Source organism: Canis lupus, chromosome 4 (genome assembly GCF_048164855.1).
Source record: "Canis lupus baileyi chromosome 4, mCanLup2.hap1, whole genome shotgun sequence".
Lineage (NCBI taxonomy): Eukaryota > Metazoa > Chordata > Mammalia > Carnivora > Canidae > Canis > Canis lupus.
The window spans coordinates 76013127-76035501 of NC_132841.1; the positions used below are offsets into that span (position 1 = coordinate 76013127).

Consider the following 22375-nt stretch of genomic DNA (forward strand, 5'->3'; position numbering starts at 1 on the left):
TTTTTAAGATTTATTAATTTATTTGAGAGAGAGAGAGAAAGAACAAGGGGAGAGGGGCCGAAGGAGAGGGAGAGAGAAAATCCTCAAGCAGATTCCCTGCTGAGCATGGAGCGTGACAAAGGGCTCAATCTCACAACCCTGAGATCACGATCTGAGCTGAAGACTCAGAAGCTCAACTGACTGAGCCATCCACAAGTGCCCCTCACTTGTGTAATTTTCAAAAGATCATTTAATGCATTCGATCTTTCCTGAAAACAAGAAGTAATAAATTCATAATGATATATGGAACTCCTTGTGGGCATAACTCTTTGGCGTCTGACCTCATCCCACCACCACCCTTTTTAAGAGCTAAAAACAAGAGAGATGATTTCTGTGACAGTTCCTTAAATTCATGCTCGGATCACTTACCTGGCTTGAGGTTTGGGTTTGGGCTTTTTTGTTGTTGTTTTTTTTTGTCCTACCCTCACAATTAGTGGGTTCTTTCCCTCTCTCTTAAGGGCATATCTACTTTCCTCTCATCCTGACTGCTGCATCAACTGATTATTTTTCTTAGGCTTAGTTCTATGTCCACTGGTGGCTTCACTTCTCCTATTTAAAATGTAAATTTAAAATGTAGCCTGTAAAATGAGTGTAGGGTCAGCTTTCACTAAATTACTTATTTGGATGAAGGAAGTTGATGAAAGGTTTAGAGTTCTCTTGGCAGTTAACAATTCCCCTTGATTGCTGGCTTGGTGGTTTTACCTCAAGAAGAGGGAAGTCAAGTCCTTTGAATCCAAAGAGAATAGACTCGACTCTGGGGAAGGCTGAGCCAAGGAAACTCTTAACCTGTGTTTCGGTTATCTATTTCTCATGAATTAATGGTTCGTCTCTGCTCCCCATATCATCAGCTGGGACAACTCACCTGGAATGATGAAGGATTCACTTTCAAGATGGCTCACTCGCGTGGCTGGCATATTGGTACTCACTTAAGTGGGAGCTCAGCCAGGGTTGTGGGCCAGAGGCCTAGGTTCCTTTGTAGGTGGATCTCTGCTTGGGTGTCCTCACAGGATGGTGGCTGGATTCCAAGAGCAGTCATCTGAAGCGAACCAAGCAAATGTGCCTGATAATGTTTTAATGACCTATCCTCAGGAGTTACGTAAAGTAAATTCTAGCATACTCTATTGGTTGAGGGAGTCTCAAGGCCGACTCATGCTCAAGAGCAGGAGTTATAGACTGTCTCTCCTGATTAGGGGCAGATGTAGGACATCTGTTTGCCACACCTTGGTTTTAAGAGATAATAGCATTGATACTGGATCTGAAGTGGAATACAAAAGCAGGGGATCCCCAGGTGGCTCAGCAGTTTAGCTCCTGCCTTTGGCCCAGGGCGTGGTCTTGGAATCCCGGGATCGAGTCCCACATCAGGCCCCCTGCATGGAGCCTGCTCCTCCCTCTGCCTGTGTCTCTGCCTCTCTCTCTCTCTCTCTCTCTGTCTCATATGAACAAATAAATAAAATCTTTAAAAAAAAAAAACAAAAAACAAAAGCAGTGAGACAAATGTCAAGAGAAACTCATGACAAATGTCATGAGGTGACGAATGTCACCTTCCCAGATCTTCCTCAATCAGATCTGTAGCTTGGTTGATTACAAATTTTCCAAAACCCACAAAAACACTTAATTTCAAATGCAAGTGGAAAAAGAATAACACATTTTTTTAAAAAACCTAACCAATCATGCAACTCTTCAAAAAAAAATCAACCCAATTTCATTTATTTATTTATTTTTAAAGATTTTATTTATTTATTCATGAGAAACACACAGAGAAAGAGAGAGAGAAAAAGAGAGAGGCAGAGACACAGGCAGAGGGAGAAGCAGGCTCCATGCAAGGAGCCCGATGTGGGACTCAATTCCTGGTCTCCAGGATCACACCCTGGGCTGCAGGCGGCGCTAAACCGCTGCGCCACCGGGGCTGCCCATCAACCCAATTTCAATGTCAAATTTAGGATGATGTATTACTTATTTACATTTCGACTTATCTAAATTTATCTTTCATAAAGCAGGAAATGGAGAGTTAATTATATCCCACTATCTTATTTATTAAGTGTAAGGTGAAGGTTTTTGAATTAAAGTAAATATTGGAAAAAGATTTTGAATTAAAGTAGAAATAGTCATTAAGATTAGGATGAACATTGAGATGTCCCCTATTAAGATAACTTTCTTACATCCTCATCTTATTTTGGTGGAAGAAATAACCCATTTGAAATAGCAGCTTCTATTTTTAGTTGATTATATATTTTTGAAGATTTTATTTATTTGAGAGAGAGAGAGAGGGACCACCACTGGGGAGGAGGGGCAGATGGAGAGAGAGAAGCAGACTCCCCACTGAGCAGGGAGCCCTATGTGGGACTCCATCCCAGGACCCTGGGATGATGACCTGAGCCAAAGGCAGATGGTTAACTGACTGAACCACTTAGGTGCCCCTTAGTTGATTATATTTTGGTAAAATTAGTGTTTTTTTTTTAAATTAAAAATTTTTTTTTAAATTAGTGTTTTGAATGTGAACCCTGTTGCTTTTTCATATGGCTTAAACATACTCTATTCAGAAGAACTTTCCTTGTTCAGTTAAGTCATTTGAAATATATTCTGGGGATCCCTGGGTGGCTCAGTGGTTTAGCGCCTGCCTTTGGCCCAGGGCATGATCCTGGAGTCCCGGGATCGAGTCCCACGTCGGGCTCCCACATGGAGCCTGCTTCTCTCTCTGACTGTGTCTCTGCCTCTCTCTCTCTCTCATGAATAAATAAATAAAATCTTTAAAAAAAAGAAATATATTCTGAATTTTGTTAATGAATTGATGGGCAGGGGTTTTGGTGGTGAGAAGGCAGCAGACTAGTAACAAATATGGAAGAACCATTGGGATAAACCTTATGAGTGTATTGTAAAAATTGCCACACAGCATTGTGAGCTTCTAGAAAGAAATATATAAATACAAAATAATACAACAATTTTATCTTTTAAAGATGGGTAGGAGATAGGAGAAGATATCTCGTGTGGATGCGCCTTGGCAAAGCCCCTCTGCCCTTCCTCTGGTGAAGCAGTTGGAGAGGAAGGGAGCTTCTGCTTCAGGAGGGGACAGAGCAGAAAGCTACTTTAGAAAGCCCAAGTCAGGGCATCTGGGTGGCTCAGTCGGTTAAGCTCCCACTTTTGGGACAGGTCATGATCCCCGGGTCCTGGGATCGAGTCCTGCATCAGGTTCCCTGCTCAGCGTGGAGCCTGCTTCTCCCTCTACCTCCCCCGCCCCCATGTGCTATCCCTCTCTCTCACAAATAAATAAATAAAATATTAAAAAAAAACAACAACCTAGGAACAGTGGCCAGTGGCAGTTCACTTGTTATGACGTGGAACATTTATAGAAATAAAGCGAAGTGAAGTATAAGGGTAGGTGATGAGGGTGATGTTTGGACTGGCACTGGCGCAAAGTAAGCAGAGGTGGTTGTAAGTGAACAAATGGGCAAAATTTGCACATGGAGAAGGAAAAAGAAGGATCAGCACCCCCATAGAATAGGCAAATAGGCTAATCTGTAGAGACGGAAAATAGATTAGTGGTCTCCTAGGGCTGGGAGTGAGGTTCGGGAGCAAAGGAGAATGATTGCTGCCTGTCAGGTGTTTTGCTGGGGAGGGGGTGAGGAAAATATTTTAAAACTGACTGTGGTGAGAGTTGAACTTTATGGTATATGAATTATATTTCAAAAGGGCTAATATTTTGAAAAAGTAAACCTAAAATTGAATATAAATAGAAATTCATACATGTGTAGATTCCAAAACAAATGCACCAACTACATGTTCACCACTGTGTCCCTATTCTTTCTCTCAAATCATGCAATGCCTTTTGTTAACTTCTCTATCTTTCCAGGGCTTTAAAAATGCATGTGTAAGCAAATGTGAATATATATTCTTTTGTTCTTTCCTTTCCTACACATAAGACAGCATATCGTATAAACTGTTCTGCTCTTCATAGTTTTCTTTGTACAACGTGTTAGAGATCTTTCCATATTAGGAAACAGAACATCCTCGTTCATGTTCGCAGTATATAGTCTTCCGTTGTGCGGATGGGTGTTCTGTTTCTTTAGCCAGTCTTCTACTGATGAACCTTTGGGTTATTTCCATGTTGTTTTTTAAAGATTTTATTTATTTAGGGACGCCTGGGTGGTTCAGCGGTTGAGCATCTGCCTTCGGCTCAGGGCATGATCCCGGGATCTGGGATCGAGTCCCATATCGGGCTCCTTGCATGGAGCCTGCTTCTCCCTCTGCCTGTGTCTCTGCCTCTCTGCATCTCTCATGAATAAATAACTAAAATATCTTAAAAAAAGATTTTATTTATTTATTATTTATCTGAGAGAGAGAGAGAGAGAGAGGGCAAGCCTGCACGCTGTGAGTTGGGGGAGGAACAGAGGGAGAAAGAAACTCAAGCAAACTCCATGCCAGGACCCTGAGATCCTGACCAAGAGCTACATACCCAACTGACTGAGCCACCAGGTGCCCCCTTTTGGGTTATTTCCAATCTTTCACTTCTACAATGTTACAACAAATAACCACATATATGTGTCATTATGTACATTAACAGGTAAATCTAGGAGATGAAGTGAGATCACTAGATCAACAAGTAAATGCATTCATGCATAATTTTGATAGATATCACCATATTGCACCCTGTTTTGCATCCCAACCAGCAATGTATAATTATTCTATTTTCTTTTTTTTTTTTAAGATTTTATTTATTTATTTGACAGAGAGAAAGAGAGAGCACAAGCAGTGGGAGCGGCAGGCAGAGGGAGAGGGAAAAGCAGGCTCCACACTGAGCAGGGAGCCTGATGCAGGACTGGATCCCAGGACCCTGGTATCATGACCTGAGCCAAAGGCAGGCTCTTAACCAACTGAGCCAGCCAGGTGCCCTAATCATTCTATTTTCCCCATACATTTGCTTAAATGTTATGTTGCCAAACTTTCTATCCAGTTGGTAAAATGGTATTATCAGCATAGTTTTAATATGCTTTTATTACTAATAAAGCCAAACTTTTATTTTTATTTATTTTAAAGATTTTATTTATTTATTTATTCGTGAGACACACACACACACACAGAGACAGAGAGAGAGAGAGGCACAGACACAGGCAGAGGGAGAAGCAGGCTCCATGCAAGGAGCCCAACACAGGACTTGAACCCGGGTCTCCAGGATCACGCCCTGGGCTGAAGGCAGCACTAGCCTGCTGAGCCACCTGGGGTGCCCCAAAGCCAAACTTTTTAAAGAGCCACCTGTATTTATTTTTCTGTGAACCATTAATGTTCTGTGACCATTTTTTTCTTATTTGCCATGTGTCTTGACTTTGTGGTATTTTTTTCCATGCAGAAGTTTTTGTTCTTTATGTAATCAAGTTTATCAATGTTTTCTTTCATGGTTCTGGATTTTGGGTGATGTTAAGAAAGGCTTCTCCTCTCCCAGGTCACAAAACAATCCACTTGTAGTGTTCTCTGTTACTTTTATGGTTCATTTACTAAGTGCTTTAAAATCTTTATCAAAATAAATAGTTGAAAAGGAAAGCAGCTAGCAATAGTTAAGACTAACACTTATTAAGAAAAAGTCAAAAAAAAAAAGAAAAAGAAAAAGTCAGCAATATTTAAGACTCGTGAAGATATCTGGAGATGATAGCTTCTTTTATACAAGCAAAGAGGAATTGACAACTATACTTTAACAATAATTAATGCCATTAAAAACTTTAACCAGTCAAGAAATGCTCTGTATATAAACGTAGATATTTTGGAACAGTTATTAGGTAAGTCTTTTTTTTTTTTTTTTTTGTTTTTAGTTTTTATTTATTTATTCATGAGACACAGAGAGAGGCAGAGACACAGGCAGAGGGAGAAGCAGGCTCCATGCAGGGAGCCCGACGTAGGACTCGAACCCAGGGCTCCAGGATCAGGCCCCGGACTGAAGGCGGCACTAAACTGCTGAGCCACCTGGGCTGCCCTAGGTAAGTCTTAAAGCGTTCTCAGGTTTGAACTTTGCACAGTTCTGGAACGGAAAAGAGGTGGGAGGTGGGGTCATTTCCCCACCTGTTGCATCTGGGCCAGCCTTAGGACCTTACTTTAACCAATAAAACGTGGCAAGTAATAATATACAACTTGTGAGCTTTGCAACTTCTTTACTGTTAGAATTCAGACACCAAGTAAGGAAGACGGGACCAGCCTGTGAGAGACACGTGGACTGGCCTACAGCCAACACCAGTTCTTCCAAATGTGAGTGGGGTTGTGTTAAATCAACTAACTAGTTCAAGTCAAGCTGCAGTTTGACTACAGCCATGTAAGTAACCTCATGCGAGATCAGTAGAACAGCCCAGCAAAAGCCCAGTTCAAATAGCTGAACCACAGAAAAATGAGCAAATAGTTGCTGTGTTGTTGTTTTCTTTTTTTTTAATTTTTAAAGATTTTATTTATTTATTCATGAGAGACACAGAGAGGCAGAGACACAGAAGGAGAAGCAGGCTTGCTGTAAGGAGCCTGATGGGGGACTCCATCCTGGGCCCTGGGATCACACCATGAGCCCAAGGCAGACACTCAATTGCTGAGCTACCCAGGAGTCCCTCTTTTTTTGTTTTATTTATTTTTTAAAATATTTTATTTATTTATTAATGAGACACACACACACACACACACACACACACACACACACAGAGGCAGAGACACAGGCAGAGGGAGAAGCAGGCTCCATGCAGGGAGCCCGATGAGGGACTTGATCTCGGGTCTCCAGGATCACACCCTGGGCTGAAGGCTGCGCTAAACCACTGACCCACCCGGGCTGCCCTCTCTTTTTGTTTTAAAGTAGGCTCCATGCCCAATGTGGGGCTTGAACTCATGACTTTGAGATCCAGTCGCATGCTCTACTGAGGCAGCCAGGTGCTATTTTAAAGCCATTATTTTGAGGTTATGGTTTATTACACAGCAACCAATAACTCATACCCATGTTTTCCTGGGGAGTTATGAATAAAGAAATAAGATGATACAACATACCGAAAGATAGGTTCAGTTTTGTTCATTAATTTGTTCATTTGCATCCTGTCCATCTCCTGCAGACAGGATTCAATACTGCTGTGGTGGGCAGACGCAATGATCCCTGCCTTCTGGAATTCATGCATCTGTGTAATCTCCTCCTCTTGAGTTAGGGCTAAAAGTAATGACTGCTTTTTCTCTTTCTTTCTTTTTTTTTTTCTTTGAGTTAAAAAAGTTTAAATTCAATGAATTAACATATAATGTATTAATTTCAGAGGTAGATGTCAGTGATTCATCAGTCTTATGTAAAACCCAGTGCTTATTACATTATGTGCCCTCCTTAATCTAATGACTATTTCTTTTTTTTTTTTTAAGATTGTATTTATTTATTCACGAGAGACATAGAGACACAGGAAGGGGGAGAAGCAGGCTCCATGAAGGGAGCCCGATGTGGGACTCGATCCTGGGTCTCCAGGATCACGTCCTGGGCGGAAGGCAGGCGCGCAACCACTGAGCCACCCAGGCGTCCCAATCTAATGACTGTTTCTAATAGAAGATGGCAAAGGTGATGAGATGTCATTCACTTGATTATTTAAGCGTCTATAAAACTCCATTATACTAGCAGATTCACGTTAGGGACTTCCCTTGCTGGCTGGAGGAGGTAGGCCACCATGTTGGGGAGCTCACTGGCGAGAAAGGTCATGCAGCCTCTCGGAGAGGAGGGCGGCCTTTAGTCAACAGCCAACAAGAGACAGAAGCCCTAGGGGCACCTGGGTGGCTGTCAGTTCAGCATCTGACTCTTGGTTTCGTCTCAAGCCATGATCTCAGGGTTGTGGGATGGAGCCCCGCGTTGGCCCCCAGGCTCAGTGTGGAGTCTGCTTGAGATTCTCTGCCTCTCCTCCCACTCATGTGCCTGTGCACAAGCACTCTCCCTCTCTCTGCCTCTCCCTTTCTGTCTCTCCCTCTCTGTAAAACAAATAAACTCTTAAAAAAAAAAAAAGAAAGAAAAAGCCCCCAGTTCTACAACCACAGGAAATGAAGTCTGCCAATAACCTGAGCAGCTTAGAAGCCAATTTTCTCCCAGCTGAGCCTCCAGATGATCATGCAGCTCAGCTGGCATCCTGATTTCCTCCTTGTGAGTCCCAGACAGGGGATCCAGCTAAGCTGGGCCTGATGCCTGGCCCACGGAAAGTGTGCGATAATAAATCCATAGCATAGAAAACTAGTACAGATTCTCAGCGTCAGCACATGATCCTTCAGTGGGAGAGCAATTTTTGTTCCTAGAACTTAAAATTCAGGTTTGGGAAAAGAAAGACACTTTACAGCTTTATTTATTTATTTATTTATTTATTTATTTATCTATCTATTTATTTATTTTAAAGACTTTATTTATTCATGAGAGACAGAGAGAGAGGCAGAGATACAGGCAGAGGGAGAAGCAGGCTCCCCATGGGGAGCCCCATGTGGGACTTGATCCTGGAACCTCAGGATCACACCCTGAGCCAAAGGCAGATGGTCAACCACTGAGCCACCCAGGCGTCCCCACTTTACAGCTTTAGAAGGTCAATTCTTTCTCATCACACCCTGATTTCTTTAAAATCCTGGACAAGGGGAAGACTGGGTGGCTCAGGTCATGATCCTGGAGACCCAGGATCGAGTTCCGTGTCGGGCTCCCTGCACGGAGCCTGCTTCTCCCTCTGCCTATGTCTCTGCCTCTGTGTCTCTCGTGAATAAATCAATAAAATCTTAAAAAAAAAAAAAAAATCCTGGACCGGAAGGGGGTACCTGGGTGGCTCAGTCAGTTAAGAGTCTTTCTTAGGCTCAGGTCGACCCTGGGATGGAGTCCCTCATGGGGTTCCTTGCTCAGTGGGGAGTCTGCGTCTCCCTCTGCCCCTCCTCCCACCTTGAGCTCACTTGCTCTCTCTCTTTCTCAAGTAAATAATCTTTAAAAAAAAAAAAAAAAAAAAATCCTGGCAGTAGGGCATCTATTTTCATGGTTTATTCAGGAACTAGGGGTCATTTACTTAGAGAAGGTGGGGCAGGAAACAAATTTGTATACATTTGAAAGGGGCAATTTTATAGGTAACAATGAGGAAGCTAGCCAATGGGCACTGAGCTAAGAGAAGGATGTAAAGTGCAACAAAACCACAGAGGATTTTACTTAAACCTGAAGTAAATTCTAAGAAGATACTTTTGATCTAAAACTCCCAGTCACAGCAGAGACCCTTACTTCTAAGTCAGGAGATGTCTCATCTCTATGCCAACTGCTTTCCATATCTTATCTCATATAGACTAATAATTAAGGATTTAACTTAGAAGTTTAGAAAATTTTCTGGTGCCCTTAGTGGAAAGATACCACACTTTATTTGGTAAAACCATGAAATCTTGCCTTTCTGGATTTCTAGGAAAAATGAGTAAGCTGTTGGAAAAGTTTCAGAATTGTGAATTGTTTGGTATCTTGAGAGCTCCTTAAACTATGTAATTCTAGAATTTGTGACAGATTGCTATGTAAACAAAAAACTAGAATTATTTTTTACAGCCTATCTAGTCTCTGTATTCCTTCCATATTTACAGTATTTGTTTCCCCACTAGAATCACGATGAAAGTAAATTAAAATGTTTTGCTTTATATTTGTTTAAAAATTTTAAATCCTAGTCAAAATGTACAGGAGGGGACCCCTGGGTGGTTCAGTGGTTTGGCGCCTGCCTTTGGCCCAGGGCACAATCCTGGAGACCCGGGATCGAGTCCCACATCAGGCTCCCGGCATGGAGCCTGCTTCTCCCTCTCCCTGTGTCTTGCCTCTCTCTCTCTCTCTATCATGAATAAATTAAAAATTCTAAAAAATGTACAGGATTAAAACATGAGTATATTTTATCATCCTGAAAGTATGTTTTTCATCACCTTCCTATGAGCAAACCTTGTTAAAAAATTTTTAACCTAAAAATTAAAAGCATATATTACAAAAAGTACATTTTTAAAAATTCAAATCTTTTTTTTCCCTCAATAATAAAGTATCTTGGGACATGTTTGGAGGCAAACCTAAATAAAAGATCCTTAATTTTTGTTACTAACAGGTTTATTGAAATGTAATTTACATATCATACAAGTTACCCTTTTAAGATATATAACTCAGTGTTTTTTTTGTTTTGTTTTTGTGTTTTTTTTAAAGATTTATTTATTTTAGAGACAGAGCATGAGAGCAGGGGAGGGCCAGAGAGAGAGGGAGACAAGCCGACTCCCACTGAGCAGGGAGCTAATGGGCGCTTGATCTCACAACCCTGAGACCTGACCTAACCTGAAACCAAGAGGCCGATGCTCAATAGGCTGAGCCTCCCCAGCATCCCTAACTCAGTGTTTTTTTTTTGTTTGTTTGTTTTTAGTGTTTTTTAGTATAGTCACAGAGTTGTGCAATCACCACCACACCAGTTTTAGCACATTTTCATCACCCCAAAAAGAAACTCTGGATCCATTAACAGTTGCTCCCCATTCCCCACCCCACCCCCACCCCACACCCCATCCCTAGCCCTAGGCAATCACTAATCTACTTGCCAGTTGCTATCGATTTGCTTATGCTGAGTATTTCCTATAAACAGAATTGTGCCAAATGTGCAAAATGTAGTCTTTTTGACTGGCCTCTTCTACGTACATGTTTTCAAGGTCGTCATTTAAGAGTACTTCATTCCTTCTTATTACCTAGTAATATTTCTCAGCATGAATATGTTACATTTTATTCATCCATTCACCAGTTGATGGATCTTTGAGTTGTTTCTACTTTTTCATTATTATGAATAGTGCTGCTATGAATATTCACGTGCAAGTTATTGTGTAAGCACATATGTTTGTTTGTTTTTTTTTTTTAAAGATTGATTTATTTATGATAGACACACACACAGAGAGAGAGGCAGAGACACAGGAGGAGGGAGAAGCAGGCTCCATACCAGGAGCCCGACGTGGGACTTGATCCTGGGACTCCAGGATCGTGCCCTGGGCCAAAGGCAGGCGCTAAACCGCTCAGCCACCCAGGGATCCCCAAGCACATAAGTTTTTATGTATCGTGGCTATGTAAGGCTACGTGGAATTGCTGGGTCATTTGGTAATATTCTGTTTAAAGCTTATGAGGAACTGCCAAAGTGTGTTCTGAGGTAGTGCTGAGGGCTTGACGGGAGGCTCGATGTGGGGCTTGATGTCAGACTCCATCCCGGGACCCTGGGATCATGACCTGAGCTGAAGGCAGGAGCTTAACCGACTGAGCCACCCTGGAGTACGCTTTTTTTTTTTTTTAAATGTGAACACACATTTGTTCCTGTACCATTTGTTGAAATGACTATTCTTTCACGATTGAATTGTCTTGGCACCCTTGTGGAAAAATCAGTTGACCACAGGGGGACCTGGGTGGCTCAGTTGGTTAAGTGTCTGCCTTCAGCTTAGGTCATGGTCCCAGGGTCCTGGGATCTAACCCGGAGCCTGGCTCCCTACTCAGTGGGGAGACTGTTTCTCCCTCTTGTTTTTGCAGCCCCCTTGTTTTTGCTCTCTGTCAAATGAATAAAATTTTTTTCAAAAAAATCCGTTAAATCTGAGGGCATACTTTCAATAACACTTAAAAATATTTTTAAAGTTTATTTTGTCTGATACTAGTATGGCCACTTTAGCTTTTTATGGTTCTGTTTGCATGATTGATATCTTTTACCATCTTTTCTTTACTCTTCTTCTTCTACTTTTTTTTTTTTTAAGTAGGCTCTCTGGCCAGCATGGGGCTTGAACTCACAACCTCAGGATCAAGGTGGCATGCTCCACTGACTCACTCAGCCAGGCACCCTCATCCTTTATTCCAACCTATTTGTATCTATGGCATAACAAATTACTACTAGTTTTGTGGCTTAAAATAACACATGCTTATAATCTCAGTTTCCATTGGTCAAGAGTTTGGCATAGCCTAATTGGATCCTCTGCTCGGGGTCTCACAGTTTGTAATCAAAGTATCAGCTGGGCTACATTCTTACCTGAAGTTTAGGTCCTCTTCCAAGCTCATTTATGTTGTTGGCATAATTCAGCTGCTGTGTTTCTAAGACCGAGACCATCAGCTCTTAGAAGCTACCTTTCTCATAGGCATTTTACAACATAGCTGTTTTCTTCGAGAGAGAGTGTCTTGGGCACCTGGGTGGCTTAGTGGTTGAGCACCTAGCTTCGGCTCCGGTGGTAGGTCCTGGGATCCAGTCCCACATCAGGCTCCCCACAGGGAGCCTGCTTGTCTCTCTGCCTCTCTCTGTGTTTCTCATGAGTAAATAAATAAGATCTTAAAAACAAAACAAAACAGAATGTCTTAAGGGGCCCAAGAGCATTGAGAAATGTATAGAATTGTTGAATTATTATATTGTACATCTGAAACTAATATAATATAGCACTGTATGTTAATTATATTTCAATTAAAAAAGAAAAGAAAAGGAAGCCACTCTCTGTGGAGAATCTAAAAAAAAAGTGTCTTCGCTGACTCAAGTCTCTCTCATTAGGGAAGGTTTGGATTTGCTTTCAAGAGACCACCTGATTGGGCAGCCTGGGTGGCTCAGCGGTTTAGCACCGCCTTCGGCCCAGGGCCTGATCCTCCAGTCCTGCATCGGGCTCCCTGCTTGGAGCCTGCTTCTCCCTCTGCCTGTGTCTCTGCCTCTTTCTGTGTGTCTCTCATGAATAAATAAATAAAATTAAAAAAAAAAGAGAGAGACCACCTGATTATGCCAGGCACACTCAGGGTTATCTCTCTTTAGATTAACTCAAAGAGAATGAATTATGGCTCTTACATCTGCAACACCCTCTCCACCTTTGCCATATTCTGGTGGTTAGAAGCAAGTCACAACTTCTGCCCACACTCAAGGAGTGGGAATCACACAACAGTGTAGATACCAGAGCGGCAAGAATCACAAGGGTCGGGATGCCTGGGTGGCTCAGTGGTTGAGCTCCTGCCTTTGGCCCAGGGTGTGATCCTGGGGTCCCCAGATCGAGTCCTGCTTCGGGCTCCCTGCATGGAGCCTGCTTCTCCTTCTGCCTGTGTCTCTGTGTCTCTCATGAATAAATAAACAAAATCTTAAAAAAAAAAAATTCATAAGGGACGTGTTGGAATTAGGTCTGTTGATGGTTTGTAGGTAGAAGTGCAACTTCTCTGGATATCCCTTTTATCCCTTTGATTTTTGAAGTATGTGAATTTATTACTTATTCACAAAATTTTAAATCTTTGAAACTTTGCATTTGTCTTGCTGGAGTTTTGTCTTTTCTGACAAACCACTCTGTGTAGTTGTTTTTGTCTTGAATTCATTGAGTCACTGTGAGATCCTGATAAGATCACGGGCTCTGGGATCAGGCTGTGGAATTTTAAGCAAGATATTTAATCTCTTTGTGTCTTGATTTTCTTTTCTGTAAAATGGGGCTATTATAATACGTAATCAGGATGCTGTGAGAACTAAGTGAGCTGCCCGATAACACATAATCTTAGTGACACACAACAGTAAGCATTTATTTCAACGATCGTGACGTGGCTAGAATGGCTCTGCAGATCTCAGCTGGGCTTGGCGAGGCTTGACTCCAAGCTGTGTATTTGCTTTTGTCTGCTTCATTCTCATTCCTCTGGGACTAGCAGACTACCCAGAGGAAGTGTTTTCATGGCCATGAAAGAAGCTCTTCTCATGGTGGCAGCAGCTAGGAGCATAAAAGGAAAAGCACAACTGCATAAGCCTGTTTCACGCCTTTGTTTGCATCCTATTGGCTAATATTCTATTTGCCAAAGATAGTCACATGGCCAACCCCAAGGTAGAGACTTAGGTCAAGCCCATGGCAAGGAGTAATAAAGTATATTCCACATGTTGCAAAGCGATAGGAAGGATGTGGATGTACAACCATAGGGAAGAGAAAAATTGTGACCTATACAGTTTAGTCTAAAATTAATGTGCAAAAGGGGCACCTGGGTGGCTCAGTCAGTTGAGCCTGACTCTTGGTTTCAACTCAGTTCACAATCTCATGGGTCTTGAGATCTAGCCCGTTGGGCTCAGCCCTCAGGGAGGAGTCTGCTTGAGGATTCTCTCCCTCTATTCCTTTTTTCTTGAGTGTGCATGCGTATGAGCTCTCAAATAAATAAATCTTTAAAAAATAACTAAAATTAGTGTGTAAGACATTTAGACACTTAGAGCCATCTCTGGAATATAACAAGTGGTCAATAATCTTTTCAATCATTGTACCAAATTTTTAAAAAAGAAATAATATTGTTGAATGCCTCTAAAAGGTTTGCTAGTTATATCAATAATACTGCTGTGCTTTAGAGCAAAGCTGGGGTAGGAATGTAAGATGGAATAACCACTCTGGAAAACATTTTGGGATTTTCTTAACAAGCTAAACACACACCATATGACCCCAGATGCACTCCTAGGTATTTATCCCAGAGAAATGAAAACCATGTATGCATAAAAACGTGCACAAATGTTCATGGTAGCTTTATTTGTAATACATACAATTTGTAAATAACCCAAAGTCTTTTAGTGGGTGAATGGGTAAATAAACTGTGGAACATCCATACCATCAGGCATAAAAAAGATCAAACTATTGATACACAGAATAGACCTCAAGGGAATTATGCTGAGTGACAAAGAGCTATCTCAAAAGGCTGCCTAGTGTATGATTCCATTTATACAGCATTCTCAAATGACAAAATAATAGAACAGATGAGTGGTCGCCAGGGGTTAGAGGTGGAGTGTGAGAAGGGGTAGGACTCTAAGGGGGTAACATGAGGGATCTTGTGGTGAGAAAACAATTTTGTATCTTTTTTTTAAAAGATTTTATTTATTTATTCATGAGAGACACACACAGAGAGAGAGAGAGAGAGGCAGAGACACAGGCAGAGGGAGAAGCAGGCTCCATGCAGGGAGACTGATGCGGGACTCGATCCTGGGGCTCCAGTATCACGCTCTGGGCCGAAGGCAGGCGCTAAACTGCTGAGCCACCCACGGGTCCCAACAATTTTGTATCTTGATTGGTGGTGGTTACACAAATCTGCACATGTGGTAAAATTGCACAGAACTACACATACACACACACACGCGCGCGCGCGCATATAAAACCTGTGAAATCTGAATAATGTCTGTGGATTTTTTTTTTTTATGTCTGTGGATTATATCGATATTTCTTTCTTGGTTTTAGTATTGTACTATAGTTATATGTTACCATTGGGGAATACCAGGTTAAGACTACACAAGACCTCTCTGTACTAATTTTACAACTTCTTGTCAATCTATAATTCTTTCTTTCTTTCTTTCTTTCTTTCTTTCTTTCTTTCTTTCTTTCTTTCTTTCTTTCTTTTTCTTCTTTCTTTCTTCTTTTTCCTTCCTCCCTCCCTCCCTCCCTCTCTCTCTCTTCTTTTTTCTTTCTTTCTTTCTTTCTTTCTTTCTTTCTTTCTTTCTTTCTTTCTTTCTTTCTTCTTTCTTTTCTTTCTTTCTTCTCTTTCTTCTCTCTGTCTCTCTCTCTCTTTCTTTTTTTTTGAGAGAGAGAGAGACAGAGAGAATCCCAAGAAGGCTCCACCCAGCGAAGAGCCCAACATGACCCTTGATCTCACAACCATGAGGTCACACATGACCTGAGCCAAAATTAAGAGTTGGATGCTTAACCAATGAGCCACCCAGGCGCCTCAATCCATAATTATTTCAAAAATTTTTTTCTTATCAAATTTTGAATCATGATAAAAAAGGCATCTCCTCTCCTAGGTTATAAGAGTTCTCTCATAGTTCTTCTACAGTTCCATTTTGTAGGTGTTTTGACATTTTTATCAGATTAGAACAGAAAGTACCTGTACATCCAACTACGTATACAACATCTCTTCTTAGAAGTTTCATACACGGGGATCCCTGGGTGGCTTGGTGGTTTGGCGCTTGCCTTTGGCCCAGGGTGTGATCCTGGGGTCCCTGCATCGAGTCCCACATCAGGCTCCCTGCATGGAGCCTGCTTCTCCCTCTGCCTGTGTCTCTGCCTCTTTCTCTCTGTGTCTTTAATGAATAAATAAAATCTTTTTTAAAAAATAGAAGTTTCATACACTTCTCAAAAACTCACCTGAAATAAATGCAAATGCAAATGTTTTTGGGGCCCAATGGTCTCTAGCTCAGTGAATGGTCTCTCCTGTACATTCTTACACAGCCAGAGGTAGAGAATCATCCCTGAAAATCTCTCTTCTGGGGGGGCCTGGTGGTGCCTTCGGCTCAGGTCTTCATGATCTTAGAGTCTCAGGATAAAGATAGGCAACACATCAGACTCCCTGCTCAGCGGGGAGCCTGCTTCTCTCCCTCTTCCTCTGCCACTCTCCCTGCTTGTGCTTTCTTGCTCTCTTTGTCAAATAAATCAATAAAATCTTAAAAAAAAAAAAAAAGAAAAAGAAAACCTCTCTTCCTTGTGGTCTACCCACTCCACAGTCAATCTTCCAGTGAGTTCATTAATTTGGCTTCCTAAGTATCTCTTGGAAACTTCTACTTTTCATTCTTCTTCCACGGTCATAGTTAGGTAGCTATCAGTTCCTGTGGGATTGCTGCAAAACTAACTGGCTGCTGTGTCCATTGTGACCATCTCTTTTGTGTATTGGGTGAGGTTTTCAAAATGCAGATCTGGTAATATTACATACCCCCCCATTCCATCCTTCCCCGTACAAAGGAGTTATTTATTTATTTGAGCAGGCGGGGGGTGGGGGGCGCAGGGAAGAGAAAGAGAGAGAAAGAGAATGAGAAGGGGTAGAGGGAGAGGGAGAAAGAGACTCCCTGAGATCATGACCCTGAGATTATGACCTGAGCCGAAATCAAGAGTCAGTCACTTAACCGAATGAGCCACCCAGGCACCTCACAAGGGGGGCATTTAAAAGCATCTTTGAGGATTTCTCATTGTGTTTGGTTGGAAAAAGACCAAAATCTTTATTTTTTTAAAAGATTTTATTTATTCATGAGAGACACACACACACACAGAGAGAGAGAGAGGCAGAGACACAGGCAGAGGGAGAAGCAGGCTCCACGCAGGAAGCCCAATGTGGGACTCGATCCGGGGACTCCATGATCATGGCCTGGGCCAAAGGCAGGTGCTCAACTGCTGAGCCACCCAGGCATCCCAAAAGACCAAAATCTTTAAATGGCTTTATGGCACTGCATGATTTGATTCTTGTCTGTCTCTATTGCTTTTGACAACACTTTCTCCTTTAGCCTAGCCAAAATGGTTTTCTATTTCATTCTCCATCATCCCATGATCTCTCCTTGCCAGAGGGCTTTGGCACATGCTATTTTTTCTCAAGAATGAGAGGTTTGTTTTAGTTAATTTCTGTTTATTCTTTGGCTTACTACTTCCTCAGAGTTGCTTTCCTTGAGTCCCAGATAAAATATAAGTTTCTCATATATTTGAGAATACATGCTCCCATAATACTATATTCCTTCTGTATTCAAATATATTCAAAGCAGTGCTCAATTTATACATTGATGTGTGATGATTTGCTTAGTATCTGTGCCCTCCCCTAAACAGCCTCATGAAACCATGACTGTGTCTCTTTTGGTTTATTATAATATCCTCATTGCTTAGCACAGTACCTGGCATACAGCAAGTATGCATAAATACAGATATTTGTGTAATGACTGAATTAAGGACTGGGGTTCTAATGATATGTTTTTTATTAACCCAGGCTTGCAATTTACCAGCTGTGTTATGTTGGACAGATTAATTTCTCTGAACTGCAGTTTCTTCACAAATAAAGTGAGTGCCTTAACCTGGGATTTTCAGAAAGCAGAGCTTAAGACAGAGGCTTCTGTGCCACTATTTTGTTAGGGAGTGTAACTCCCAAGAACAGAAGCAAGAAAGAGGGGGAGGGTGGAGCGAAGGAGGGAGAGAGACATATCAAGAATATGTTGTTGGGGGCGCCTGGGTGGCTCAGTTGGTTAAGCATCTGCCTTCAGCTCAGGTCATGATCTCAGGGTCCTGGGACTGAGCCTCACATCAGGCTCCCTGCTCGGTGGGGAGTCTGCTTCTCCCTCTCCACCTCCCCCCACCTGCTCATGCTTTCTCTCTCTCTTCAAATAAATAAAATCTTAAAAAAAAAGAATATGTTGTTGAACGTGCTGCAACTAAGTGCCACGGAGAAATCGCATAAAGGATCTCAAAAATCCATTTGAAGAGAGAAAGGGGAACTTTGCCAGCTTGAAGTGCTAACTCCTATGCACCTCCAGGTTCTTCTGCTTGGGCATGAAGTATGCTGACAGGCTTTGTTGCATAAGGTAGTTGGGGTTTATGGGGAGCAGCATGAGTACCTCCTCTGCAGGACTCTGGTGGGGGCTACTGGAGAACATGCCTGCCACATATTCAGTAGTCAATAAATAAAGTCATTGTTATTAGGAATATATATTTTGGTTCCCCAAATATCATAACCTTATTTCCTTCCTTCTCTTTTCTTTTCCTTTCTTTCCAATTAAGGTGATTTTGAAGTCTAGCTTGTGGAAAACAAAAACAGGGAAAAAAATGCTAGTAAAACTGAAAAAACAATGAAGTTGTGTAAAGTCTTAGTAATTTGAAGAGTGTGCATGAATAAACAGACCATGAGCATGCATTTTTGTGGACAAAACATGTGGCTCTTCATTATATTTATTACAGCATTGTTTGTAATAGCAAAGAATGGAAAACAACCTAAATGTCCATCGATAGGGGACTGACTAAATAAAAGTATGTTATGATAGCATACAATGCAGCTGAAACAAAGTATGAAGAAGCTGTTAAGTTTTTTAAAGATTTTATTTGAGAGAGAAAGAGAGGGAGGAGGCAGGAGAGAGAACACAGTGGGGGGTGGGGGGTGAGGGATGAGGAGAGGCAGGAGAAGCAGGCTCCCCACTGAGCAGGGAGTCAGATGCGGACCCTGATTCTGGGACTCCAGGATCATGCCCTGAGCCAAAGGCAGAGGCTTAACGGACTGAGCCACCCAGGTGCTCTGAAGCTGTTAAGTATTGATAGAGAACGTTTTTTTCTAACATTAAGTGAAAAATAATGTGTATTATAATCTATTATTTGCATAAAAAAGGAAGGAGAATGTTTTCATAGTTGTTTGAATATACATTAAAAAAAAAATCTCTAGAAGGATATCCAAGAAAGTGTTAGTAAAAGACATTTTACTGGGCAGCCCGGTGGTTCAGTGGTTTAGCGCCACCTTCGGCCTGGGTTGTGATCCTGGAGACCTGGGATGGAGTCCCATGTCGGGCTCCCTGCAGGGAGCCTGCTTCTCCCTCTGCCTGTATCTCTGCCTCTCTCTCTCATGCTCTGTGTCTCTCATGAATAAATAAATAAATATCAAAAAAAAAAGACATTTTACTACCAAAATGTGTTTATTTGGGAACACCAGAGAAATGCAATGCAGAACACGTAGGCTATGGAAAAACCATAGGCAAGTCCAGCAAACAAAAGAGAAAAATTTATGGAGAAGAGGGAAGTTGGGACGAGTCTTTTTTTTTTTTCCCCCTAAATATTTGAGAGAGAGAGGAGAAGGCAGAGGGGGAGGGGGAGAATCTCAAGCAGACTCTCCACTGAGCCTGACATATGGTTCCATCCCATGACCCCAAGATCATGACCTGAGAGCTAAATCTGAGTCCCACACTCAAAGGACTAAGCCACCCAGGTGTTTTTTAAGGCTACTGGAGAAAAGTAAGGGTGATGAAGGTTTCTTATTGGCTGAGTTGCAGAGGTAGTTGATTTGTTGAAGGAAACGCAATATACACCTTTTCCCTGTCCCGGCCTGTAATTGATAGTTTCCTTTTGTGGATTTTTCTGTTGGGGGGTCTGTAATTGAGGTAAGTGGGCTGGCTCCCCCTTGTAGCCTCCCCTGTCTAGCCTCCTGATCTCTATTGTAGTGAGGTTTCCCTTTATTGATATTCACAACAACACTCTGTTTTTATTTTTTATTTTTTTTATTTTTTTTTATTTTTTTAAATTTTTTTTTATTTATTTATGATAGTCACAGAGAGAGAGAGAGGCAGAGACACAGGCAGAGGGAGACGCAGGCTCCATGCACCGGGAGCCCGATGTGGGATTCGATCCCGGGTCTCCAGGATCGCGCCCTGGGCCAAAGGCAGGCACCAAACCACTGTGCCACCCAGGGATCCCAACACTCTGTTTTTAAAAGTTCATTTATTTCATTTGAATCATCTCTACATCCCAGGTGGGGCTCAAACTCAAACGGCAAGATGAAGAGTCCCACGGACCAATCTAGCCTTGCAGCCCCGATTTTCATCACTATACGATTTGTTGTCACGTTTGTTTTGTATAAGCACCCAAGTATTTTAATGCCTATTATTGCATAACAAATGACTCAAAACTTAGCAGCTAAGGACAACCAACATTTATTATCTCACAGTTTTTGTAGCTCAGTTCTGGAATGACTTAGTGGGGTGGTACTAACTGGTTCAGAATCTTTCCCGAGAGGGGCCCCTGGGTGGCTCAGTGGTTGAGCATCTGCCTTTGGCTCAGATTGTGACCCTGGGGTCCCGGGCATTGGGCTCCCTGCTGGGAGCCTGATTCTCCCTCTGCCTATGTCTCTGCCTCTTTCTCGGTGTCTCTCATGAATAAATAAATAAATTCTTTAAAAAAAAAAAAAGAATCTTTCATGAGATTGCAATCAGATGTGAAGTAAGGGTTTGAGTGGGGTTGGGAGCCCGGTTTTCCAGATGCCTCACCTCTATTGCTCTTTCCCATTGGACGTTTCCATAGCACTGCTTGACGGGCTATGATGTGGCATCCAGCCTCTCTCCGTGAATGAGGGGAGAATCTGAGAAGTAGAGACAGACAGAGGAGAGGGACAGGGAGAGGGAGCCGGAGCACAGGAAGCTGCAGACTTGTAGGATCTAGTCTAAGTCACACACAGCCACACCTGCCACATTCTGCTCATTGGAGGAGGGTGGAGGTGTCTGGCCCACACCCAAGGGAAGGGGAGTTAGGCTTTCTCTTTTGAGAGGAGTACCAGAGAATTTGTTGAAGTATTTGAAACCACCGGAGGAGAAGAGGTGAACAACTGGGGTGAACAGGGGCAGGGCTGGAAGAGAGAGTTTCACTCTATTTTTATAATCCTCCAACTACGTATTTGACTATCCTAAACACATTCATTACATTTCTTCCAAAAGGAAACATTTTAGGCTATTTGGGAAAGAATAGGGAGAGACATTAAAGAAAAAAAAAAGTTGAACAGGTGAATGGGAGACATTGACCCTTGCCCGGAAAGATAGGAAAGAGGGAGGGTCTCCTTCGGGCTCACCCCGCGCTCCTCCCCGCCCCATACTTAGCATTTTCACTTTCCAGGACGTGGGGTGGTGGTGGTGTGCGGCCGGAGTTTGGGATGATGGGTCTGGGGGGGGAGAGAACTCTGTAGCGAGAATGTTCGATGGGACGGTTTTACTGCGGCGTTCGTCCTTTCTTACAGCTCACGTCCTGTTACGATACACTTCTGTCTAGATCGTTCTGGGGCCGAAGCCTGTGGTCCCCGTTGATTCGATGCCGTTTCTGGATGACTTACAAGGCCCACCCTTCCGGCCTCCACCCCAGGCTCCGCACCTGGGCTCCGGGAGCTGGCCCGAGCCGGCCCAACCGGGAAGCTCGCCGAGACGATCTCACCTGTAATAAAATGGGGGGGGCGGGGGGCGGGGGGCGGGTTCCATCTGCACGAAGACGTGGCACGAAACCCAACGGCTTTATGGTCTCCATAAAAAAGGTCGTTGAGGTCAAGGGTGCTGACGCGTTCGGCACGAACCGTGCTCCCCGCGCCCCCCGGGTCCCACGTCGGGAGGCCACGGGCACGTTCTCGCGGGCGGCTCCGGACTCGTCCTGCCGCTTCGGTGCTCGCGGGACCACGCGGCCGCCCGCGAGCCACGCACCGGCCGTCACTCCTGCGGGTCCGGGCGCGGGCGCGAACTCTCGGCCGCCAGCGACGTCCTTCCTGGGTCTCTCGGGGACTCGGGGACCCGGGTCCCCGCCCTCCCCGGCCGCATCCGGGCCCCCACCCCGCCCCCCTCCCCTCCCCTCCCCTCGGGTCCCCGCCCCCCGGGACCCCCTCTCCCCGCCCCCTCGGGTCCCAGCCTTCCCAGCACCCCCGCCCCCTCCCCTCGGGTCCCCGCCCCCCGGGCCCCCTCTCCCCGCCCCTCGGGTCCCCGCCCTCCCCGGCCGCATCCGAGCCCCCCCGCCCCTCCCCCCGCGGTCCCCGCCCCCCCGGGCCCCCTCTCCCCGCCCCCTCGGGTCCCAGCCTTCCCAGCACCCCCCCCCCCCCCCCCCCGGCCAACTCCGCGCATGGCGGCGTCTCGGGTGATGCGGCCACGGCTCGAGGCTGAGCGGGGTCCACCGT

The 22375-nt window shown here is 43.6% G+C and overlaps 1 long non-coding RNA gene across 4 annotated transcripts; it reads right to left on the bottom strand.

Moving 5' to 3' along the window:
• Nucleotides 1-13494: 13494 nt before the first annotated feature.
• LOC140632695 (uncharacterized) lies at nt 13495-22015 on the bottom strand. 4 transcript variants are annotated; one of them, XR_012030341.1, is made up of 3 exons: nt 20721-21993; nt 14401-15045; nt 13495-13701 (listed from the first exon to the last, which is right to left on the bottom strand). It is a non-coding gene; the product is annotated as an uncharacterized lncRNA (long non-coding RNA). The 4 variants fall into 4 exon arrangements; XR_012030340.1 differs by lacking the exon at nt 14401-15045 and adding an exon at nt 16096-16264 and having other exon boundaries at nt 20721-21986; XR_012030339.1 differs by lacking the exon at nt 14401-15045 and having other exon boundaries at nt 20721-22015.
• Nucleotides 22016-22375: the final 360 nt, after the last annotated feature.